The sequence below is a fragment of the Salvelinus sp. IW2-2015 genome, linkage group LG33 (genome assembly GCF_002910315.2).
Source record: "Salvelinus sp. IW2-2015 linkage group LG33, ASM291031v2, whole genome shotgun sequence".
Lineage (NCBI taxonomy): Eukaryota > Metazoa > Chordata > Actinopteri > Salmoniformes > Salmonidae > Salvelinus > Salvelinus sp. IW2-2015.
This window is the reverse complement of record NC_036872.1, coordinates 3,101,429-3,111,643: the sequence shown is the minus strand read 5'-3', so window position 1 is coordinate 3,111,643 and position 10,215 is coordinate 3,101,429.

Below are 10,215 nucleotides of genomic sequence, written 5' to 3'. Positions count from 1 at the left end.
TTGTAACGGCAACTGCTCGGCAGATGACCGCAAGGCGCTGCACAGGGTAGTGCGTACAGTCCTGTACACCACGGGGGCCGAACTCCCTGCCATCCAGGATCTCTATACCAGGCGGTGTCATAGTAAGGCCCTAAAAATTGTCAGACTGCAGTCACCCAAGTCACAGACTGTTCTCTCTGCTACCGCACAGCAAGCGGTACCAGAGCGCTAAGTCTAGGACCAAAAGGCTCCTGAACAGCTTCTTCCCCCAAGTCATAAGACTGCTAAATAGTTTACCCTTTTTGCAATAACTCAGACAGTATGCCCACACACTCACACATACAGTACTTACACTGACACGCCAACACATTCTGCTGCTACTGTCTATTATCTATCCTGTTGCCTAGTCACTTTACCCCTACCTAAATGTACATATCTACCTCAAATTCCTTGTAACCCTGCACATCGACTCGGTACTGGTACCCCATATACAGTGCCTTCGGAAAGTATTCAGACCCCTTGACTTTTTGTCGTTACGTTACGGCTTTGTTGTAAATTTGATTAAATTGTTTTTTTCTCTCCTGATCAATCTACACACAATACCCCATAATGACGAAGCAGAAAGAGGTTTTTAGAAATGTTTGCTTACTTATAAAAAGAAAACAACTGAAATATTACATTTACGTAAGTATTCAGATCCTTTACTCTGTACTTTGTTGAAGCACCTTTGGCAGCGATTACAGCATCAAGTCTTCTTGGGTATAACCACAAGCTTGGCAGACTGTATTTGAGGAGTTTCTCTCTGCAGCTCCTCTCAAGCTCTGTCAGGTTGGATGGGGAGCGTCGTTGCACAGCTATTTTCAGGTCTCTCCAGAGATGTTTGATCGGGTTCCAAGTCCGGGCTCTGGCTGGGCCACTCAAGGACATTCAGAGACTTGTCCAGAAGCCACTCCTGCGTTGTCTTAGCTGTGTGCTTAGGGTCCTGAGCACTCTGGAGCAGGTTTTCATCAAGGATCTCTGTACTTTGCTCCATTCATCTTTGCCTCGATTCTGACCAGTCTCCCAGTCCCTGACGCTGAAAATCATCCCCACAGCATGATGCTGCCACCACCATGCTTCACTGTAGGGATGTTGCCAGGTTTCCTCCAGACGTGACGCTTGGCATTCAGGCCAAAGAGTTCAATCTTGGTTACATCAGAGCAGAGAATTTTGCTTCTCATGGTCTGAGAGTCTTTAGGTGCCTTTGGGCTGTTATGTGCCTTTTACTGAGGAGTGGTTTCCGTCTGGCCACTCTACCATCAAGGCCTAATTTGTGGAGTGCTGCAGAGATTGTACTTCTGTAAGGTTCTCCCATCTCCACAGAGGAACTCTAGAGCTCTGTCAGAGTGACCATTGGGTTCTTTGTCACCTCCCTGACCAAGGCCCTTCTCCCTCGGTTGCTCAGTTTGGCCATTGGGCCAGCTCTAGGAAGAGTCTTGGTGGTTGCAAACTTCCATTTAAGAATGATGGAGGCCACTGTGTTCTTGGGGACCTTCAGTTCTGCAGACAATTTTTGGTACCCTTTCCCAGATATGTGCTTCGACACAATCCTGTCTCGGAGCTCTACGGACAATTCCTTCGAGCTCATGGCTTGGTTTTTAATCTGACATGCACTGTCAACTGTGGGACCTTATATAGACAGGTGTGTGCCTTTCCAAATCATGTCCGGTTCAATTGAATTTACCACACATTGTAGAAAAATCTCAAGGATGATCATTGGAAACAGGATGCATCTAAGCTCCATTTCGAATCTAATAGAAAAGGGTCTGAATAATTATGTTATAATGGTATTTCCGTTTTTTATTTGTACATTTCTAAAAACATGTTTATGCTTTGTCATTTTGGGTTATTATGTGTAGATTACTGAGGATTTTATTTGTATTTAATCAATTTACGAATAAGGCTGTAGCGTAACAACATTTTTTTAAAGTCAAGGGGTCTGAATACTTTCTGAAGGCACTTTATATAGCCACGCTATCATTGCTCATTGTGTATGCATTCCTTGTGTTACTATTTTTTCTATCATTATTATTTATTGTATTCTGCATTGTTGGGAAGGGCCCATAAGTAAGCATTTCACTGTTAGATTACACCTGTTGTTTGCGAAGTGTGTGACAATTACATTTGATTGATTTGATTTATGGCAGCCTGCAGTAGCCTGGTCGGGCCTTCAATTTGAGTTACTCAGTGAGAGGGGGCAGCACTGAGCTAGCCTGCAACGTCACTTCCTAGTACCTCAAACTGTTTATGTTCTGTCTCAATGAGACGCCATCTTAACCGACTTTTTGGCTTCAATGGCTATTGAGTCTTCACAAAGGAATGAATGGTGTCATGTGATCTCAATGGCTTTGTACGTTCATATATACCGTCATTTGTCTGTGTCAGGAGATGCATCTATGTAACCAGTAGATGGAGCCAGAGATCAACGTTGCCTCCTGCTCTTTCGTCCTCATAGTTCCTGCCTCAGTTTATGTCATAATAATGCCTCAATCATCACAACAAATCAAGATCCTCTTGAGAATTCAAGTTTGATGTATTTAAACTTAGACCTGTAAGGTATAGGTGTATAGTTTTATAGGACACTGCATAACCACATCAACCACAGTCAACCATCACATCATTGCAGATATACTGGATTGAAATTAAAGGGACAGGCATAGCCCTATCATCACTACATTTTATTGGTTTTGAACAGTCGTGTAAAGTACTTAAGTAAAAATACTTTAAAGTACTACTTAAGTCGTTTTTTGGCGGTATCTGTACTTTAATTAACTTTTTATATTTTTGACTACTTTTACTTTTACTTCACTACATTCCTGAAGAAAATAATGTACTTTTTACTCCAGACATTTTCCCTGACACTCAAAAGTACTCGTTACATTTTGAATGCTTAGCAGGACAGGAAAATGGTCCATTTCAAGCACTTATCAAGAGAACATCCCTGGTCATCCTCAACATCCCTGGTCATCCTCAACATCCCTGGTCATCCTCTGCCTCTGATCTGGTAGACTCAGTAAACACACATGCTTCGTTTGTAAATTATGTCTGAGTGTTGGAGTGTACCACAGGGCTATCTGTACATTAAAATAACAAGAAAACGGTTCAGTCTGGTTTGCTTAATATAAGGAATTTGAAATGAGTTATACTTGAACTTTTACTTTTGATACTTAAGTATATTTGAGCAATTAGATTTACTTTTGATATTTAAATATATTTAAAACAAAATATTTTTAGACTTTTACTCACGTAGTATTTTGCTGGGTGACTTTCACATTTACTTTAGTCATTTTCTATTAAGTTATCTTTACTTTTATTCAAGTATGACAACTGGGTACTTTTCCCACCAGTGGTTTTGAATAAGAACTGGCCTATCCTATAACCTGACCTTTAAAACTCTGGGTCCTAGCTACAGTCTATAAAAGTGGGGCCTACCTACACCTGATCCACAGCAGTACCCTGCTCTCCTTCCTTTACATAATCTCAACAGCAGTACCCTGTTCTCCTTCCTTCACACAATCTCAACAGCAGTACCCTGGTCTCCTTCCTTCACATATTCTCAACAGCAGTACCCTGCTCTCCTTCCTTCACATAAGCTCATGTGTTCTCCATGCTCTACCGGTTTTCCCTTGGAGAGAAGAACAACGCCAGAGTCTGTCAGCCTGTGGACCTATTGGAACGATCCCAGCCTTGGCCTATACAGAGGGAATGGAGTATGAAGACGTGAAGCTGTAGCACTACACACACACACACACACACACACACACACACACACACACACACACACACACACACACTGGGTCTCTGGCGCCACAACATGCACACTGAGCAAGTCACCTCAAGCTCTGTTATTATTGCTGCTGTTATAGTCATAAAGGAGACAGATTGTTGAGTGGAGAGAAGGCGGAAGAAGAAAAAAAGAGCGAACTCCAGCGAAGTTCCTCATTTGGCAAGATGGCTGACATGTGGGGGGGATCATCATCACAACCCATTGATATTGATCATCTACTCAGTTAACTGATCAGCGGACGATAGCCCGTTGACCTATACAGTCGCGTCCAAAATAATCACCCTTGATAAAGATGAGCAAAAAAAAGACTATAAAATAAATAACACAAATGCTGAGCTATATTTAACCATTTTGTTTCATAAGTAATAAAATGCCGCTGTTTTCAATACACCGGCACCATCCCCTTCTGAGGATAGCAGCACTGAGCCTTTGTAATAAATGTATTATGAGACTGAATAACACATTGGGCAGGATCTTAGAGCAGTCCTCCCTACAGAATCTTTCCATATCATGTATGTCCTTCGGTCTGCACTTACGGACTGCCCTCTTCAATTCAAACCTCAGCTTTTCAATGGGGTTTTGAGTCCGGGACTGAGATGGCCATTGCAAAATGTTGATTTTGTTGTGAATTAACCATTTATTTGTGGATGTTGTTGTGTGCTTGGGGTTATTGTCTTTGTGGAAGATCCACTTAAAGCCAAGTTTCAACCTCCCGGCAGAGTCAACCAGGTTGTTGGGTAAAATGTCCTGGTACATGGTAGAGTTCATGATGCCATTGACCTTAACAAGGGCCCCAGGACCAGTGGAAGCGAAACAACCCCATAACATCAAAGATCCACCAACATATTTTACAGTAGGTATGAGGTTATTTTCTGCATATGTATCCTTCTTTCAATGCCAAACCCCCTACTAGTGTGTGTGGCCAAAGAGCTCTATTTTTCTCTCATCTGACCATAGTACCGGTTCCAATCCAAGTGCCAATGCTATTTAGCAAACTCCAGCCGTTCACATTTTTTGTTCGCTCTCAATAAAGGCTTTTTTCCCCACAGAGACTATTGGCATGGAGGTTGCGTCTAATTGTAGATTTGGATACTTGTTGACCCGAAGATGTGACCGAGTCCTGTAATTCTCATATTTTGGCCCATAGATTTTTCTTTGCATCACCAACCATCTTCCTCACTGTACGTGGGGACAAGATACACTTGAGTCCAATACCAGGAAAGTTGACCACTGTTCCAGTGGTTTTAAACTTCACTTCTTATGGCTGAAATCCCGTTAACGGGATGATATGACAACAGCCAGTGAAAGTGCAGGGCGCCAAATTCAAACAACAGAAATCTCTTAATTAAAATTCCTCAAACATACATGTATCTTATACCATTTTAAAGGTAATCTTTTTGTTAATCCCACCAAAGTGTCCGATTTCAAATAGGCTTTTCAGCGAAAGCACCACAAACGATTATGTTAGGTCACCACCAACTCACAGAAAAATTCAGCCATTTTTCCAGCCAAAGAGAGGAGTCACAAAAAGCACAAATAGAGATAAAATGAATCACTAACCTTTGATGATCTTCATCAGATGACACTCATAGGACTTCATGTTACACGATACATATATGTCTTGTTCGATTGAGTTCATATTTATATCCAAAAACCTCTGTTTACATTGGCGCCATGTTCAGAAATGCCTCCAAAATATGCGGAGAAATTGCAGAGAGCCACGTCAAATAACAGAAATACTCATCATAAACTTTGATGAAAGATACATGTTTTACATAGAATTAAAGATACACTTGTTCTTAATGCAACCGCTGTGTCAGATTTCAAAAAGCTTTACGCCAAAACACAATATTCAATAATCTGAAAACAGCGTTCAGCCACAAAAYCAAGCCATACAGTTACCCGCCAAATTGTGCAGTCAACAAAACTCATAAAAAGCATTATAAATCTTCACTTACCTTTGCTGATCTTCGTCGGAATGCACTCCCAGGACTCCCACTTCCACAAGAAATGTTAGTTTTGTTCGGTAATGTCCATCATTTATGTCCAAATATCTATTTTTGTAGTGTGTTTGGTAAACAAATCCAACGTCAGGAAGCGCGTTCACTAAAAGCTGACGAAATGTCCAAAAGTTCCGTAACAGTCAGTAGAAACTTGTCAAACGATGTATTGAATCAATCTTCAGAATGTTTTTAACATAAATCTTGAATAACGTTCCAACCGGAGAATTACATTGACTTCAGATGAGCGATGGAACAGAGCTCCCTCTCATGTGAACGCGCATGGTCAAAGAATGGTCAGGTCATGGCAGACCTGACTAATTCCCCTCTCATTCGGCCCCCCTTCACAGTAGAGGCATCAGACAAGGTTCTACAGACTGTTGACATCTAGTGGAAGCCGTAGGAAGTGCAAACTCATCCATATCTCGCTGTGATTTCAATAGGAACTTGGTTGAAAATCGACCAGCCTCAGAATTTCCACTTCCTGTTTGGATTTTTTCTCAGGTTTTTGCCTGCCATATGATTTCTGTTATACTCACAGACATAATTCAAACAGTTTTAGAAACTTCAGAGTGTTTTCTATCCAATAGTAATAATAATATGCATATATTAGCAACTATGACTGAGGAGCAGGCCGTTTACTCTGGGCACCTCTGTGTACCTTTCATCCAAGCTACTCAATACTGCCCCTGCAGCCATAAGAAGTTAATTATTGCCCTAATAGTGATAAGTTGTATATTTTTGGTTTGTGAGTTCTTTGCCTTTTTCCATGGTGATGGATGACAAAGGGATTTAACATTTGTGTACCTCATTTTTATACCCCAGTGAAACAGGAAGACGTGGAAGGCCACAATACAGTTCCTTAAATTGAGGAAAAAGTAGAATGTTAATGCAGATAACATTTTTGTTTGATTTTATTTATACGAATCTTTAGGAGTGCCAATATTTTTGACACTTGTCTTTTTGAGAGAAAAAACGAATTACTCTTATGCTGAGCAATTTTATTAGTATAAAAAGAATATCATTTTTATACAGTCCTTTTTGCTCATCTTTACCAAGGGTGTCAATCATTTTGGATGTGACTGTATATCCCCATAACGGTTGTGGACTGTCTAATAACAATTCCCACACAAACCAAACCGTTACCCCATTTTGAAACGTCATTTCCCAGCTTGCTCTACTTGTTCCCTCCAACATGTAATGGCTTTCTGACAAAACATCTAGTATTCTGCCTGCATCCAGGATAATATTCTACTTTCTAAGTTTCCTGAAAGGTTCTGGAAGTCAGACAGACAGACTGTATACTGAGTAAGCGCAAATCTATGCCATTTTGCTCACTGGTCTATTCATAGCAGACATTAATCATTAAGATATAGTCTTTCCAACCGTCAGAGTTTTGTGTTTTAATAGAGGAAGTCTGGTAAGGGTTTAGTAAACGCCACACAAACTGGGCTGGGGATTGCTGGGTTGCCATGGTTACTTGTAGTGATGTGGCTTATGGGTAATATTAGAAGGGCAGTGGGGGTGGGTGGGTGGTTACAGGTCATGGAGTTCTTGTACCCACGCCATCTCAATCCGTGTGTGTGTGTGTGTGTGTGTGTGTGTGTGTGTGTGTGTGTGTATGTGTGTGTGTGTGTGTGTGTGTGTGTGTGTGTGCCCGTAAGTGTGCCTGCATGCTTGCAAAATTGTTTGATGGCAATAACAACCCTCACATGTGCCACAATGTTGACAACACCCCTGCATCACCAGTAACCGACTGCCACCCAAACTCCTTTTTAACTGACGTCATTTCTCCTCATATTGTAGTAAACGGGGGGGGATTTACAAACGTGGGTGTGTGTGGCGGTGACCGCTGGGTTGCTGTGTGTCGCCTGGCCAGAGACGTCGGTGAGGCAGTGATTACAGGCCTTAACCCTGTGTCAGCTGCTGTATCAGGGATGTGTTCAGCGTTCCCACTGAGCACCACCGCCAGGCCGCCACAGCCTCGTTTAACGCAGTCTCAGAGCTAGTGACACACGGTGACATCACCACCACATGTGGCTCTCGTTTCAGAGCTTTCTCCAGGAAGAGGATGAGAAGATGGGAATCTGTGAAGAAGGGAGGCAGAATATTGCCTTGCAGCTAACAATGGTATTTGAGCTGACGTTTCAAGAGCAAGCATGTCAACTTGCGATGAATATATAGATAATCGACTCAAGCAACCTATCTCTCAGAGAAATGGCAACTTTGGGATGGACTCTAAAGGCGTCCGCATGCTTCCCAGACGAAACAGTTCAGTAGAGATTGTGCATATATTATGATGACGTTTTGTGACGTTTTTCTTTGTTTGGACTTCGGTGAGGGTTTTTTCGGCTGTTCGGGCACCAATATTTATTTCTGGAGGCAAGCCGATGTTCGGAGCCAAAGTCTACGCCCCTTCGTTGGTGATTGGTCAACAGTAAAGATTCTTCAGTAAAGTCTTTGTCAAACAGAGAGAGGGACCGGAAGAGAGAAAGAAAGGTGGAGAGAAAGAGAGAGAGTTATACAATGTGTTTAGCAAGTCTACATATTTTGCCAGTGCGTGCGTGCGCGTGTGTGTGCGCACGTGTGTGTGCATGTGTCTGTAGGTGTATGTTAGACACACTGGGGCTCCAGGGGAAGATAAGTCAGCCAGAGTAGCTGGGGAGACGCATAGCTGAGGGGTGACCTCACCTGAGAGGCCAGGAGCTTCAACCCTGTCAGAGAGCAGACACATACACTCAATATATACTACTACAGGCCTGCATTCTCTCCCTCTCTCTCGCTCTCTCTCTCTCTCCCTCTCCCTCTCCCTCTCCCTCTCCCTCTCCCTCTCTCCTTCCATCCCTCCCTCCCTCTCTCTCTCCCTCTCCCCTCTCCTTCCATCCTCCTCTCTCCCCTCTTTCCTTCCCTCCCACCCTCTCCTCTCTCCTCTCCTTTCCACTCCATCCCTCTTCCCCTCTCCCTCTCTCCTTCCATCCCTCCCTCTCTCCCTCTCCCTCTCCCTCTCTCTCTCTCATTCCCTCCCACCCCTCTCTCCCTCTCTCTCTCCTTCCCTCCCCGCCTCCTCCTTAATTCAAATCAAGGGGATTTATTGGCATGGGAAACATGTTTACATTGACAAAGCAAGTGAAATGTACAAACAAAAGTGAAATAAACAATAAAAAGTGGACAGTAAACATTACACTCACTCAAGTTCCAAAAGAATAAAGACATTTCAAATGTCATATTATGTCTATATACAGTGTGGTAACGATGTGCAAATAGTTAAAGAGAAAATAAATAAACATAAATATGGGTTGTATTTACAATGGTGTTTGTTCTTCACTGGTTGCCCTTTTCTTGTGGCAATAGGTCACAAATCTTGCTGCTGTGATTGCACACTGGTATTTCACCCAGTAGATATGGGAGTTTATCAAAATTGGATTTGTTTTCGAATTCTTTGTGGGTTTATGTAATCTGAGGGAAATGTGTGTCTCTAATGTGGTCATATATTTGGCAGGAGGTTAGGAAGTGCAGCTCAGTTTCCACCTCATTTTGTGGGCAGTGTGCACATAGCCTGTCTTCTCTTGAGAGCCAGGTCTGCCTACCGGGGCCTTTCTCAATAGCAAGGCTATGCTCACTGAGTCTGTACATAGTCAAAGCTTTCCTTAAGTCACAGTGGTCAGGTATTCTGTGGGATCTGTGGGATCCGTTTGTGTTTGTGAACAGAGCCCCAGGACCAGCTTGCTTAGAGGACTCTTCTCCAGGTTCATCTCTCTGTAGGCGATGGCTTTGTTAAGGCAGGTTTGGGAATCTCTTCCTTTTAGGCAGTTGCAGAATTTAACAGCTCTTTTCTGGATTTTGATAATTAGCAGGTATCGGCCTAATTCTGCTCTGCATTAATTATTTGGTGTTTTACGTTGTACACAGAGGATATTTTTGCAGAATTCTGCATGCAAGGTCTCAATTTGGTATTTGTCCCATTTTGTGAATTTTGGATTGATGAGCGGACCCCAGACCTCACAACCATAAAGGGCAATGGGTTCTATAACTGATTCAAGTATTTTTAGCCAGATCCTAATTGGTATGTCAAATGTTATGTTCCTTTTGATGGCATAGAAGGCCCTTCTGACATGCCTAGTTGAACATAGGTTAAATACAAATTAAATAAACAATTATTGCCTTGTCTCTCAGATCGTTCACAGCTTTGTGGAAGTTACCTCTGGCGCTGATGTCTAGATAGTATTAGTATTTGTGATCCTGGCAACTGGACCTTTCTTGGAACACAACTAATTTTGTCCTACTGAGATTTACTGTCAGGGCCCAGGTCTGACAGAATCTGTGCAGTCTCTCTCTCTCTCCCTCCTTTCTCTCTCTCCCGCACACACATACACACACCCTGGTAAAGGGTGCTTCCAGAACACACCCTAG